At 45.2% G+C, this 16,207-nt stretch overlaps 2 pseudogenes across 1 annotated transcript; one reads left to right on the top strand and one right to left on the bottom strand.

Annotated features, from left to right (window-relative positions):
• Positions 1-293: 293 nt before the first annotated feature.
• Positions 294-15,311, top strand: LOC125509770 (MADS-box transcription factor 1-like; annotated as a pseudogene). The gene is made up of 8 exons (XR_015601479.1): positions 294-725; positions 6,757-6,832; positions 13,547-13,608; positions 13,702-13,801; positions 14,237-14,278; positions 14,401-14,442; positions 14,645-14,763; positions 14,964-15,311. The product of XR_015601479.1 is annotated as an MADS-box transcription factor 1-like (transcript).
• On the bottom strand, positions 6,839-13,535 carry LOC147976383 (uncharacterized; annotated as a pseudogene).
• Positions 15,312-16,207: the final 896 nt, after the last annotated feature.

Below are 16,207 nucleotides of genomic sequence, written 5' to 3'. Positions count from 1 at the left end.
CTGCCGGTGCTGGTGGTTTGGTTACCTCACTCGTCTGTTCCTCCACACGCTCGTCGACACGTGCCACCCGTCCTCTTCAGCCTCGATGGATCGAGAGCTACAGTAGCATCTATATTCCAGCTCGGCGAGCGTGAGCTGCCGTCCGCTCGTCAGACCTTTACTGCGACGCCTCCCCTTGGATTGGATCCGTCGGTACGTACTGTTGCGTCGTCAGCGAGCGGGTTCACCTCAGCTCGCGCGTCGGTACGAACTAATCTAACATCAAGTCATGGACTCATCAATCATTTCACGCACCCGCTGCCCCACCACCACCTTAAAGCTACAGTACCCATGCCCGACAGCCCGAGAGAAGGGGCAGAGAGGGTGGCCGAAGCTAATAAGCGATCGATCGGTGGTGAAGTGGTGATCGACAGTCGAGAGATTTGTAGAGAGAGACTATTTAGGCAATTAGACGCAACGAGCAAGCATATGATCAGACATCGCTCTGCTGGCTGCGGAAAATAAAAGGAGACCTAGAGAGAGAAAGAAAGAGAGGAGGAGATGGGTCGGGGGAAGGTGGAGATGAGGCGGATCGAGAACAAGATAAGCCGGCAGGTGACGTTCGCCAAGCGCCGGAATGGGCTGCTCAAGAAGGCCTACGAGCTCTCGCTGCTCTGCGACGCCGAGGTCGCCCTCATCATCTTCTCCGGCCGCGGCCGCCTCTTCGAGTTCTCAAGCTCCTCATGGTGCGTAACTAAACCAACGCTCGCTGTTACTCTCCACAGTGCATGCATAGATCGGCCAACAGCAACAACGCTAATAGGAGCTCTAGAAGTAAACCCATCCAGGTTTGGGCCGATTAATCGAACCGATGCCCTTTCAATCCTTGAATCTAATTGCCTCTCTTTGGGTTCACGCGCTTCTAGTAGAGCAGGTTTCCTGGGCAAATCGATTTGGCTTAGGTCCGCAACCTGTTTGTAGATTTTTTTTTTGTTAAATCTTAGCTTTCTTCGACCCTATCTGTTCAATTTTTTTCGTCGTTTTGGTCTCACTTGGTCGCCCGGATCACCGAGATCTGGCAAAAATATACCTCTATTTCTTGCCTGCAATAAACCTCCTTTTCTTCTTATTTGTTGAAAAAAAGTAGTGATGGAGATCAGCTAGCTAATCCCTATCATATTAGGCGTTCGATCGATCGTTAACTGCATCGACAATCAGGTAGATTGACAACAGATTGTTTGCTTGTCAGTAGAGGAATAAGTGCACGATTTATTATCTGGATCTCTTGCTATAATACGAAAGAACAGTGAAACGATATATCCACCTGCTTCCATCTTTAGATCGAGCTTCTGTTTTGTTGGCCCTTGCTTTTCCCATTTTTATGCTTTATCAGATCCGTCGTGCATTCGTGCACTTTGTCGACTAATCACTCTCATCCACTGCCAAAATATAAATGAGCAATCCGGTACTTCCCCATGTAAATAACACGTACGACTAGAAGCCTGTTTTGGTCATTAACACGTTCTGGTAGGTAGTAGTACTCCGTACATACCCCGTTTGGTGATGTGTGCGTTGAGAAATATAGAGAAGGTGATACATACTGTTCCATTGAAGGTAGCAGCTGTCCGATCAAAAAACCCACCCATCTTCATTGAGCCCCGTGTAAAATACTCGGTGCTGTGTGCTCTGACTGCCCAACCGTACGTACGTCAGATGCCAAGTGATCTCTTCCAACAGACTTCATATCAACTCAGAAAACAATAGCCCACGTTCCCCAGCTTTGCATGCAATATAGGAGTGCTGATTGTGGTAGTGTGGTCTTACCCATGTGAGGAACTGACAGACGATCCACTGAAAATATACTCCCTCCGTTTCCTAAATGCAAGTCTTTTTAGACATTTCAAATGGACTACAAGATAGGGAAGTATTTAGAGAGTATAGATTTACTCATTTTGCTCTGAATGTAGTCACTTGTTGGAATATCTGAAAAGACTTATACTCCCTCTGTTTATATATATAAGTATTTTTAGAGATTCCAATATGAACTAGTACATACGAAGCAGAATGAGTGAATCTACACTTTAAAATATGTCTATATACATTCGTATTTAGTTTATATTGAAATCTCTAAAAAGACTTATATTTAGGAACTGACGGAGTATTTGGGAACGGAGGGAGTACATCGAGTTGACTTATACATATGCATGCAAGACAATATGTTCTGTTAAGATTGGTTTTATTTTCTATGATGATTTTATTTCAAGTAAATTGCGGGTAGATATAGCCATATATGTTGTGCCACATCTATTTTAGCCTAACGATCAATTGATAGGATATGTGAATGAGTCATTTTATCTTGTTGGAGCCTTGTTTTGAGTTTTCGGTTCTTTTTCTTTTAAAATTATGTAAGATACTATGGACGTTTAGTACTCGAAACCTCATATTATATGGTTGTGTGATTTCTGATGCATAGAGGCCGGGGGTAAACCCTCCTTTCCGAAAAAAGATGAAAAAAAATAACGTCAACGGCTTGTGGAAATCCACATCACATTAACGATTGAATCTGCTTCAACTAGCCATTTGTAGAAAATACATGATCCACGTGGAGTTACTCTATTACTAGACAACTTCTGTTGGCCATCCTTTTTTAAAAGTGATTACACAACTTTCATGCAAGACAAAAGTGGTCATATTTGAAGTTTTATTTTGCATTTCCTTCTAAAATTTACAGAACTTTGACTCTGCTTCAACTTGCCATTTGTAACAAATATATGATCCCCAGTGGCGTATACTCTATTCCTATAGGACTTTGGTTGGCCTTCATTTTTTCTGAAGTGATTATACAACTTGCATGCAAGACTATATAGTATCCAGATCTGAAGTTTTATTTTGTCTTTCTTTCTAAAAAAAACCAAGTATATTTTACTCCTCGAATGACACCACTGACAATGGTGAACTTTATTTGTTTGCTTGTGTTCTGGTGCTTAATTAATTGGTGTATACTTGCTTCTTCATCACACGTGTCATTTTAAACATTTACATGGCGAAATTAAAATAAATTTATATAGCCTTGAATCACTAAGAAAGTAGTGTAATATCATGTGTAATCTAAACATTAACAAACATGTTCATATATGAGGTTTATAATGTTTGACTAGCTCCACATGAAATGTGTACTACACCACACAAATATCATTCTCAGAATACGTGTTGGCAAAGAGCCAATATAGTACTCCCTCTGTTCTCAAAAGGATGGCATATAAAATTTGTCTCAAGTCAAATTGTACAAAAGTTGATCGAGTTTCTAGCAAAAAATATCAACAACTATAATACCAAATTGGTATCAATCAATCCATAATAAAATATAGTTTTACATTATGTCTATTTAGTATTGTAGTTGTTGGTAGTGTTTCCTACAAATTTGTTCAAATTTTGCACCGTCTGACTTGAGCCAAAAGTTATATGCCTTCGCTTCGAAAACGGAGGTAGTAGTATGTTATATTGACAAAGTCCTTTACAGATAGAATTCGGGTGTAGCATATACTGCTACTAGCAAAAGGTGTTTGCTAAAATACCACAGAGAAAGTAGTATATGGCTTTGAAATACTAGCCTTTTGCCACACAAGTATATACCGGCATCAGATGATGAATCTCTGCTCTGGTTGTTACATTCTCTGACCTTCATAAGAGAAGTGCTTCTATGTGGTGTGCAAACTTGATGCGATGGACAATTGAGGTATGTGGTGTGCAAACTGCCATCTCGTGGCATAGACCCTCATGAGAATGGAGACCATGTTACGTGTTGAGATACGTCATCGTGCATGCTGCTGTTTCATTAAGCTCTGTTCATCGAGCCCCGTGTAGAACTACTCGACTGCCCAGTTTGACTGCCGAACCGTCATTTATGCTCCCACGGTCCATCTTGCAGAGTAAGGTATCCAGTGAAATGCCCCATCGCAGATCTTGTCAGTCCTGTCAAGCAGGCCAGCATCACATGCAACATTGCAATCAATCCATGCATGTATGTGCGTAAAAATTAGAATCGATGCACATTGCAATTAAATATAAGGACAGCCCGCAACCATCGGTCCGGACGCAATTTGCCATAAAACGTGATATCCCGTCGGTCCAGTTATCCGAAATTCTGCAAACCGAAAACAAATTAGAAGGACTTTGCGGGAGTCATTACATCTACAAGATGAATAAAAAGCCACCACGTACCCCCCTCCTCTCCGTCCAGATGACGGAAGGCCGCTGTTGCGGTTTGGCGGAAGGATTAGCATGCTTAGCATTCGGCGGATGGCATGTTCGAGGTTTGGCGGAAGCCACTAATCACATTGTTTCACTAATTTTTCTTTTTCTTAATTTTTCTTCAAATATTTCATTTGGCGGAAGTAAGTAGACTACTAGTTCACTTCATTTAGTAGAAGCAAGCATACTAGTTCACTGCATTTGCCGAAAGCAAGCATATTAGTTCACTTCATTTGGCCGAAGCTATGCTAGCAGCATGGATTAGTAGCATTCCGCCAAATAAAGCTACTAATCACTATTTTAAGAGAATCAGGTAGTTAATTGGCATATTTGGTGGAAGGCTATTTATCTGAGCAATGCCATTTGGCGGAGTTAAGTTTAAGAGGTGGACAATTGAGGTATATGGTTGGATGGCCACGTCCATACGTGGTCCACCGACGGATAGAGTGTGTTTTAACAGATATCGTTGAAGATGCTCTAAACACTTCCCCATTTGATTTAATCCATGATTAGACACGTGTTGTTGGGTCGTCCTTACTTCACTGTGTGGATTTTTAAAACATGGGTTTACACGCGCCCTTACCAGATGGGTTTACTTCACTGTGTGGATTTTTAAAACCCGGTGGCGCTATTGGCCGGCGGCGTCCACCGAGCCCAGATCTAGGCCCGTTTGGGCCCCATCTGGGTTGGGCTGGGCCGGTGGCACGGCGCTCGGCGGTGTCGCTTCCTGGTGGGAGTGGCGAGGCGGCGGCGGTCTATGGGCGGCGAGTACTTCATTGGTCGGGGTGTTGCAGCGCGGTGACAGGAATTGTCCGGGCCCACGTGGGCCCGGCCGAGCCATAGGACCCGACAAGTCCTCGTCGCCGCGTCCGGTCGGCTTCGCTCTTGCGATGGAGGTTGTTCCCTCCCACCGGTCGAGTAGTGCCCGCTCTCGTGGCCGTTGTCTCCTTTCCCTCTCCAAGCCTCGTGTTGGCAGGTCCAGAGAGACGGCGAGGGTGGTCCGGTAACCGTGGTGGCACATGCTGGTGGGCGGCTGCGTGGATGGTGCACTTCGAAGTGTCTGGAGTGGTGGTGGTGGATGTGGATCTGGAGAAATCCCTGTCGGCCTGTCGACACCGATGCGATGACGCCTGCGGGCGCCGTCGGACCTTCCTGAGGGGCATCGGGTATATCCCTTCTCCACTATCCCTCGCGTACCGGGGAAACCCTAGAACTTGTTCGGGCAACAGCGGTGGCATCGTCGCATTCTTTCTTGAAGGTGTTGTTTGGTGCGCGGCGCTTCGGGATGCTGGAAGCATGGTGGTACTTCTTTGAAGGGTGCAGCGGTTGTCGGTCTTCCTTTCTTCGTTGATCTGCCGGTGTCGGCATTTATTTCTCATTTTTTTTTTCTTGTTTTTCTTTTGGGCTTTTCTGTACTGTGGCCCCAGCAAGCTGGATGTATCGGGTGTTTGCTTTATAATATAAAGCGGGAGGAAACCCTTTTTCTTATTATATTCATGTGTGAAGTTTCATGAAAAAATGACTTCCATGGACTTGTCATCGATTTTGTTTTTTCTTTGCACAGAATGGCGCGGAAGTCCAAATTCTATCGCGAAACTTTTTACATGAATATAACACTAGAACATGTTTGTTGAAACGAGTTGAGCATAGGAGGTACCATGCTCAAATTAATAGGTAGATGTGAGGCTCGAGTCTGGGCTGCCTAACACACCAACCTGTTATGCTAGCTAGTAAGACTTCAGGCCTTTCTCACTACAAACAAGTTTCAGACATGTGAGCCCCTAATTAATTCAAAGTTTATGTAGGAAAAAAAAGACATTGCAAACTTAGGAGCTTCAGTATAGATGGAAAGATTTTTTTTTACAATAATGAGAGCTTTTCCTTGAGACTCCTTTTGAGATCACGTTTTTTTGAAAGAGGTTTTAAACTTGTACTTATTAGTTAGCATATCCATGGCAAATGCATGAAATAACAAGAATCTGGTTTCTATACAAACTAAAGATGCACGAAACCATCAGTTATTACAAAAGAGATGCTAAGTGCAACAAAAACTAAAATATCACTTTATAAAAGGCAGATTTAGAAGAAAAAAGGATAAGATTAGCAGGAGTCACAACAAGATCTAGATCTGAACTTGTCATGAGCGGTAGATTTAGAGGAAGGCCTGATAGCGTAGATGGAGACACTCTGCTTCCACCTGATGGCAAGGAGGCTAATCGAACTGCACAGTGCTTCGTAAGACTCCTTGGGCAGTTGGGCCCTCTAGACCAGGTCCTTCACTACAGGCGTTCTCATCGTATATGTGCATGCATTATACTATATATGTTAATATATATGTACCAACCTCTCACCTCAGGTGGACAAGTAATCCGCACTTGACTATGTGGACCATCCAATGGAAGGATACCTAAAGAATTTCATGTGTTACTTTTCCTATATGTGTTCGGCCTAAATGCATCTATGTTTTCTACAATTTTTGCTTGTCAGAAAATATGAACTGATCATTTAGATTTCTTATGTCAACAGCATGTACAAAACACTTGAGAGATACCGTACCTGCAACTCCAACTCACAAGAAGCAGCACCTCCGCTAGAAAATGAAGTAAGCCTCATCAGTTCTTAACAATACCTTGATATATGCAATGCATTTATACTGAGATATACTACCTCTGTTCGAAAATACTTGAAGTGGTTTTAGTTTGAACTAAAACCATGTCAAGTATTTATGATCGGAGAGAGTATATAATTAAGTTGACAAGTGATGTCTCTCTTTCATGCCACCTCCATAGCTGGTTTGCTTTTTTTTTTCTAGACATAAAGGAGAGCCATATGTATTTTTTCCTGTAATCAATATTATCTGTGCGAGGGTCAGAACGTGTGTGGTGTTTACCTCTGTCCGGAGTCTGGACTGGTTTGAGCTTTGTTGACAAATCTGGGCATGGGCCTTTCATCTTGAACCAAATATAGTTTCTGATCAAAGAAGCACATTTATCTCTCTTCTAGATTAATTAATTGATATATTGTTTGTATGTTTCTTGCGAGCTACATATTGTTATGCTGAGAAAGCAATGTTCCATGGGGGAAATGTGTTTTGGTTCTCGGGCTCTTGTGTACCCGGATGAAGAGTAAAATTTAAAAGTTGGAAAGGAGGATTTTTTTTTCACAACAAACATGTTCATGTCTTCTAATTGCGTGCAAATTTTCAAGAAGTGTTGTTGCTCTAATAAGGAAAAAAATCAACGCTCTGAAAAGGCTATTTAAAAGCTTTTTAGAGCACTTTTTTTTCAAATACATAATTACTGCTTTTTTCCTTTACATCTTGTTAGATGACAGTACATGTTTGTTGCCAAATTTGTTTTGGAATTTACTGTTCATCTGGATTCTTTTTTTCTTTGCGAAATTGTTCATCTGGACTCACATGGCTCGAGCTCCATTTTGTATATCTGTGTTCCAATTTCCACGACATTCGTCTAGTATGGCATTTGCTTTAGATTCACACCATAGTTTTTTTCCATTCACCGTACAAACAAATATCTAGAGCAGTACCATAAAGTTTTCATATTATTCTTAAGGCATTAGCTAGTGCAATTTTTTTACATACTTCAATAAGCAAAAATTGTAGGTTGAACCAAATCTTCGTGATCTTGATGTGCGAACTAGCAGAACATCTTGCCTTCTCAGGCCGACGGCTTCGTGTTATATAGATGGGGCACACCTCCCATAACAGCGCATACATACAGTTGAGATTACATACATGGAGATCAAGAAAGGAGATAGAGATAAGAAGTTACATGAGATAAACATTATACTCTAACAACCTAACTATATCCTAAGATGCGCCTGTCATGTAGATATGCGCCTGTCATGTATGTTTAACACCCTCCCTTAATCACAACTCCGTTAAGTTGAGATTATACTTGAAGTTTACAAAGCTCTTGACAGGCAATGCCTTTGTGAATCCATCTGCAATTTGATCACTGGAATGCACAAAACGAATGTCAAGTTGTTTGTGAGCCACCCTTTCTCTGACAAAATGAAAATCTATCACAATGTGTTTGGTCCTGGCATGAAACACTGGGTTAGCTGAAAGATAGGTGGCACCAAGGTTATCACACCACAAACATGGAGCTTGTTTACTCTTTATACCAAGTTCCTTGAGCATGGATTGAACCCATGTGATTTGAGCTGTGGCATTTGCCAAAGCCTTATATTCTGCCTCCATACTAGATCTGGAGACTGTAGCTTGCTTGTGAGCACACCATGAAATTAAGTTGGGTCCAAAGAAAACAACAAAACCACCAGTAGAGCGTCTATCATCAAGACAGCCTGCCCAATCAGAATCAAAGAATGCACTGACAAGTGTGGAGCATGACTTGCTGAAATTAAGACCCATGCTTAATGTGTTTTTGACATATCTAACTATCCGTTTGGCAGCAGTGAGATGAACAGTTGTAGGTGCATGAAGGAATTGACATACTTTATTGACAGCAAAAGAAATATCAGGCCTAGTAAGAGTAAGGTATTGAAGAGCTCCTACCAAGCTTCTGTATTTTGTGTTGTCCTCTTGAGTCAAGAGAGTTCCTTGTGTGAGACATAATTTATCTGAGCTGGATAGTGGAGTAAGTGTAGGTTTACAACCTTGTGGACTAGCTTTTCTTACCAAGTCAACATCATACTTTTCTTGGGAGAAATGAAGTCCATCCTTGTGCCTCTTTACTTCAATCCCAAGAAAATAATGCAAGTCTCCAAGATCCTTCAAGGCAAAATCTACACTCAAATCTTTCAACAGTACTGTGATAGCTTCATTAGATGAGCTTATCACAATAATATCATCAACATATATTAGGACAAATATGCATGTATTGGACTTGTTGTAGATGAACAGAGAAGTGTCAGATTTTGAAGGCACAAAACCAAGTGTTTGCATTTTGTGGCAGAGACGGGAAATACCATGCTCTTGGTGCATGTTTTAAACCATAAAGTGCTTTGTCCAACTTGCAGACATGAGAGGGTGCACTCTTACTTATAGACCCAGGAGGTTGTTTCATGTATACCTCCTCTTCCAGAACACCATGAAGAAACGCGTTCTGAACATCAAGTTGCCTAAGACTCCATCCCCTGGAAACAACGATAGACAAAACAAGACTGATAGTGGCAACTTTAACAACTGGACTAAATGTGTCCTCGTAATCTATGCCATACCGTTGTTTAAAACCCTTTGCAACGAGCCTACCTTTGTAGCGATCAATAGTTCCATCAGATTTCCTTTTGATCCTGAATATCCACTTGCAATCAATTAAATTTTTACCTTGCTGTGGGGGAACTAAATGCCAAGTTTTATTTTTTTTGAGTGCCATGTATTCTTCGTTCATAGCATTTTTTCACCTTTCATCACCAAGTGCTTCCTCAAGCGTCTGTGGTTCACCTGGTTCACCTGTAGAACAAACCATACCATATTTGGTTATGTGTTTATAATTAACAAGATGTATTACCCCATGTTGTGGTCGTGTATGTCGTGACAGTGCAACAGCGGGATCTCCAGCCACAGAGAATCCCGGAGCAGAAGCTCCTATAGCAGAATCTGCTCCCGCCGGATCTTCTGTGGCAGTTTGATCAGGTGCAGCATCTTCAGTTGGCGCAGAAGATCCAGGGACCTCATCATTGGTGGATGATGGCGTATCCGCCTCGAGTCAGACGCCAGTCAGGCGTGTGGACGCGCGCGCGGGTGCGCAGGAGTCCGCGCTAGATCCCGCAGCAGGCCCGTGCCCCGTGTCAGACTGGCAAATCGGGTCGCGCCGCTTGTACGTGACCGGCTGGTCACGGAATCGCGCGCCGTCCTGACGAGCCGCGAGCTACCGCGTGCCGGACGAGGGTTGGCGCGGGGAGGAGCTCGGGCCGCCACCAGTTGAGGCGTGACGCGTGGCGCGCGCTGGGCTGGGAACAGCCGCGCGGTCGGCTGGCGCTGTTGCTGGCGCGTCTGCCGGCGTGGATCCCGTGGGGGGTCGACTGAACTGCTGCAGCGGAGCCGATCCCGAGGAGGATTTGCCTCCTGGATGCAGACAAATGTGATATTGAGCTACTGGCGCATTTTTTTTCATAGATTTCTCCATTGTTTTCACTGTTATCTCCTGTAACATCATGAGAAAGCTCATTCACACCATTAGTAGCAAGATTAGTCAACAGTTGATCATCATAATTCGGATCCCCTTGATCAATAGTGATGAGATGAGTGGGCGGGAGGAGAATTTCTTCTCGAAGGCGAGCACCGGCGTTTGGATGTAAGGTGGCGAATGGAAATTTTGTTTCATCAAAACGACGTCACGAGATATATAGACACGGCCAGTGGATATATCTGAACACTTGACACCTTTGTGTTGAGGGTTATACCCTAGAAAAACACATTGCTTTGAGCGAAGCATGAGTTTTGTTTTATTGTATGGGCGAAGATTGGGCCAACCAGCGCACCCAAACACGCGAAGGGATTTGTAGTCTGGTTTTGTGTGAAGAAGTCTTTCTACCGGAGTTTCATTGTTGATGACTCGACTAGGGAGCATATTAATGATGTGAACAGCGGTAAGAAAAGCCTCATCCCAAAACTTGAGGGGCATGAAGGCCCCTGCCAGGAGAGCTAGCCCGACCTCAACTATGTGTCTGTGCTTTCGTTCAGCAGAGCCATTCTGTTGATGGGCATAAGGGCATGATATATGGTGTGATATGCCAAGTGTTTGGAAGAAGGAGTTTAGTTTTTCATACCCCCCCCCCCCCCCCGCCGAGTCCAATTGGACTGCAATAATTTTGCTATCAAATTTTCGTTCAACCAAGGCTTGAAAGTTTTGAAAAACTTGAAAGACATCGGATCTCTTTTTGAGGAGGTAAATCCATACAAACTTGCTATAGTCATCTATGAAGCTCACATAATACTCATGTCTACCAACAGAAGTGGGAGCAAGACCCCACACATCAGAGAAGATTAATTGAAGTGGTTTGGTAGAAACACTAGTAGATATTGGATAAGGTAATTGATGACTTATAGCACATTGACAGGAATCACAAATAGTTTCGACATTTCGCTCACCAACAAATGGGAGTTTATTTTTCCCAAGCAATCTTTCAACTAAAGAAAAAGCAGCATGCCCTAATCGATCATGCCACTGTGTTGACGAGACTTTGACAACACCATTGGCTTGTTTATTGAGTCTCCTAAGCTCCGGAATCAACGGGTAAAGCCCTCGAACACATCTACCTCGATAGAGAACCTTCTTCGTGGCCTGGTCCTTGATCAAATAGAAATATGGATGAAATTCGAGGAAAACATGATTATCAAGGGCAATTCTATGAACGGAGAGGAGACTTTTAGCAGCACTAGGGACATGCAAAATTTTCTTGAGATGAGTTGAACTGTGAGGGGTACGAAAAGTAGAATGACCAATGTGACAAATCTGCATACCTTCTCCACTTGCCGTGTGGATGTGATCTTTGCCACGGTACGTTTCTTTCATGGTGACCTTCTCAAGCTCATTGGTGATGTGATTGGTGGCAGCCGCTATCAGCGTACCAATTTTGTGTCGATGTCGTAGGATCCATCAGCTGCGGCAGCCACTTTTTCTTCATCTTGGGAGTCATCGTCATCTTCATCATAACGGTACCAGCAATCCTTCGCGGTGTGCCCTGGCTTACCACAAATTTGGCAGCAAGGCATCTTTGGTCGGGCCCGAGTTGGACCACCGCCACGACGACCATGGGATGCACCAGAGCGGCCGTTGTCGTCGCCGCTGTTGCCGCCACCACCGTGTTCTCCAGACCGCCCCTTGGCGCGAGAAGAGCCACGGCCACGTGATCCACCACCACGGCCACGCACCGCGGCGTTGGCAGAGGAGCGGAAGCCGCCGTTGCCCGAGTGATTGAACTAGGCCATGCGCTGATCGAAGTTGCTGAGCATGGCGTAGAGCTCATCGAGGGAGACCGGCGTGACACGTGCATCGAGGGCAGAGATGAGGGGCTGGTAGTCGACGTCGAGGCCGTGGATGATGTAGGAGATGAGCTCGTCGTCTTGGATGGCCTTCCCCACGGTGGCAAGCTCATCGGCGAGGCCACGGAGAGAGGAGAAGTAGGCGGCAACCGTCTGGTTGCCCTTCTGCGCATTGATGAGCGTCGTCCTGATGTTGTTCACACGGCTCATGGACTGCGAGGAAAATATACCTGCCAACGCTGTCCAGAGCGCGTGCCGTGGTGACCGTGGTCACCGCGATGAGTACCTCCTTGAAGAGGGTGCTGAGCAAGTAGCCCAACACCTGCTGATCCTCCCGGACCCAGATTGGGTGGAGAGGGTTGGGCTCAGCGCTTTCTTTGCCATCCTTGTCCTTGGTGACATGAAGCCTGGCCGGCTCCGGTGTGGTGCCATCGACGTAGCCGAAGACGTCGTCGCCGCGCAGGTGGGGAGTGACCTGTGTGCGCCAGAGCACGTAGTTCGTGCGTGTTAGCTTCTCGGTGACCTGCCCATTGAGGGTAGCCTGGGAAGCACCGGAGGAGGAGGAAGACATGGCTAGGCTCGTGTAGATGGGATCTCAGTAGTTGGAAAGAGATGGGGCTCTGATTACCATGTGCGAACTAGCGGAACGTCTTGCCTTCTCAAGCTGACGGCTTCGTGTTATATAGATGGGGCGCACCTCCCATAACAGCGCATACATACGGTTGAGATTACATACTTAGAGATCAAAAAAGAAGATAGAGATATGAAGTTACATGAGATAAACATTATACTCTAACAACCTAACTATCTCCTAAGATGGGCCTGTCATGTAGATATGCGCCTGTCATGTATGTTTAACACTTGAAACCTCGGCAGGAAAAAAATCAGTTTCTTTATGGCCCTGAACCATGTGATGTGCGTGATACGAGTTTAAGTGTATTTTTGTAAATTAAAAGCATTCGCAGGAGACCATTTAACTTCACCTATGTGTAGTGATCGAGGATTTACCTGCCTTACTAGGTGTATTCCTCTGTGAATAATCATATTATGTGAATTAACCGACACTAGCTCTCGTGAAAACTGACCTACCATGGATATCGTTGTCCTTCTTAATGATTAATCCTTCCCAGCTTCCTCTCAAAAACAGAAACCCTTCCCAGCTTCCCCTAAAAAAAAGGGAAATACTTCCCAGCTTCCCATTTTTTGGGACAGCAAATTTTTTTGGAACTATCTTGTTTGTTTGTCCAACATGGTCTATTATTCTGAACCTTTGAGCTTCCTTTTCCCACAAGTATTATATCAGTCGAACTGACATGTAATATTTCATACTTTTCTTGTTGTAACTAGATTAATTACCAGGAATATTTGAAGCTCAAGACCAGAGTTGAATTTCTTCAAAGTTCACAAAGGTAGTCTTCAGAGATGGGGGTGAATAGTTACTTTCGTGCATATATAATATGGATTGCAGTGTTCCTGATATTGGTTCTCATTCTCATACGTAGAAATATTCTTGGTGAGGATCTGGGCCCACTTAGCATGAAGGAGCTTGACCAGATAGAGAACCAAATAGATGCATCCCTCAAGCATATCAGGTCAAAAAAGGTAGAGAACTTCGACATCTCATGTCACAGAGGCTAAGCGTTCACCAAGTTCAGATGTTTTTCATTGAATGCTTCAGTTTAAGCAAAACATAAAAAGAAAATGGAAGGAAACTCCCCCCGTTGGAATACCCTTCTAGCTTAATGGCAATTGGGCTATGGTTCCACTCAAGCCACATGGGTTCGAGTCTCCTCACATACCTAATGACGGAAAACTAACTGGAGGGAGCAACACCGGAAGTGGTGACAAGCTAAAATAGTTAAATAGATCAAGTTTGAATTCAATTAATAAACATTTCCTAATAGAAAGCATTTAAGTGTTGCTATTTTCTATTTGCATTGTTGTCTAGATCTATTATATGAGATATTAAAACATTGTTCAATATTTTTAGTATATATGTGATATGTGTCATGCATGACAAAGTCGTATGGTTTGCAGAATCAAGTATTACTCGATCAGCTATTTGAACTGAAAAGTAAGGTAAGCATGAAATTCGTATTATCTTGATGTCAAATTTTGCATCATTTTCTGTTCCAGTTCTTTTGCATCCTTCTTCGGTTGATATTGTTTCTTTAATAACTGCCTAAAATGATGTTCTGCAGGAGCAAGAATTGCAGGATGAAAACAAAGACTTGAGGAAGAAGGTAACATCACTGAGGTTACTGTATCTTTCTTTTTTGCGGGGGTACAGGTTACAGTATCTGACGTATAACACACCAAATTCCCTGCCAATGCTTGATTAAAAATTTGAACAAGACAACATAAAAGTACATTTATCTTAAAGGGATTTCTTTCACTAAAATGTGGCTAATAAGAATCTGATGACTGATTTCTTGTTCGTGTCAGTTGCAAGATACCACCAGCAGCTGCGGAGAGAATGCGGTCCATATGTCCTGGCAAGACGGAGGGCAGTCTAGCTCCAGAGTACTCCAACACCCGGAGCATGATACCTCCATGCAAATTGGGTATGTTTTTCTACATGTCAATCAGTGAAAAGCTGGTAAATCTCACCGCAAAATAAAGAAGCTGGTAATCTGTCATAGGCACAATCGTTGGAGTATAATTAACCACATCAGTTACCATCGGCCTATTTTTTCGAGAAAAATAAATAATAAATCATACGCACCGGTCCAAAGTTTAAATGGATTTGTGTTCCCCTGTGAAGGTATCCTCAGGCCTACATGGACCAGCTGAACAGCAGAGATCACGTGGCTTCTGAGCGCCCTGGTGGAGGATCGTCTGCAGGGTGGATATGATTAACTGATGTGGCGCTGCGTCGTGTGTACTGTAGTTAATGTATCTGTACTTCGGTGACAATTGTTATATTTTTTGTGTACTGGAGTTGTGGTGATGAGCACCACATGTATCTACTGAGATTACGTGTGTGCTAGGCTGCGTGGTACGCTGACGGCCCAAAAGTTTGACAGCTTGTGCGGTGTGCTGAGGTCGCTGTTGTTCTTTGGACCCTAATAGCTTAGAGCATCTCCAGCCGTTGTGGAGGCGTTTTTTGGCCTCTGAGAAGGCACCGGCAGATTTTTTGCATCTGGGACAAAAAAAATTCCAGCCGCCCCCCATCCGACTGACGAACGCACTGCGCACGAGCCCACCGAGCTCGACCGCCGCCGCTCCGTCCTCGTGCCCCGTGTGCCCGGTGAGGAACCCGGCGAGCGTGGACGCGGGCGTGACTCGTGGGATGACCATGGAGAAGACGACCGGCGGGCGTTGTTGCTTGCTGGTGAAGCCCGACAGCGGAGGCAACTTGAGGCTGGGGCAGCTTGCCGGTGACTCGCAAACCGGCGAAGGCGCGGACGCGCATGGATGGAGGCGAGGCCCGGCGCCGCACACCGTCTCCCGCACCGTCTTGTAGTCGCACCCGACGCCGCACACCGTCGCGTCCGCGGGGAGCCCCTTGGGCACGCCGTGCGCGTCGACGTCGCCCCCCGAGGCCGCGGGCGAAGGCCAGTACCCGTCGCGCTCCGTCTGCGGCGGCGCCCAGACGGACGTGTCGTCGCCGTATCGCTTCAGCGCGGCGAGCATGGAGATGTAGTTGTTGTTGACGGTGATGGTGTCGTTGAGGTACGCCATGGCGTCGTAGATGGTCCGGGAGAAGTTGACGTACTTGTAGGTGGACCAGCAGTCGTAGAGGTGGAGGAGCGGGGCGGAGGCGGGCATGAGCGTCGACGGCGAGGGCACGCCGGACACCACGCTCCGGCGCCGACATGAGCTCTTCGAGCACGAGCGGCGGCCTCGCCGCCGCGCCGCCATGGCTCCTCATCTGGCCATGCGCGCTCCGCTCCGCGAGCCCCTCCCCGCCCTGTCCATACGCGCTCCGCTCCGCAAGCCCCGGCCATGCTCTGCTCCGGCCGCGCGAGCGCGAGCCCCGCCCTGGCCATGCGTGCGCCGCCACGG

This window comes from Triticum urartu, chromosome 4A (assembly GCF_056163025.1).
Source record: "Triticum urartu cultivar PI428250 chromosome 4A, HENAU_Tu73, whole genome shotgun sequence".
In the NCBI taxonomy this organism is placed as follows: Eukaryota; Viridiplantae; Streptophyta; class Magnoliopsida; order Poales; family Poaceae; genus Triticum; species Triticum urartu.
The sequence above is the reverse complement of the archived record's forward strand: the minus strand, read 5'-3'. Positions and strand labels throughout refer to the sequence as shown.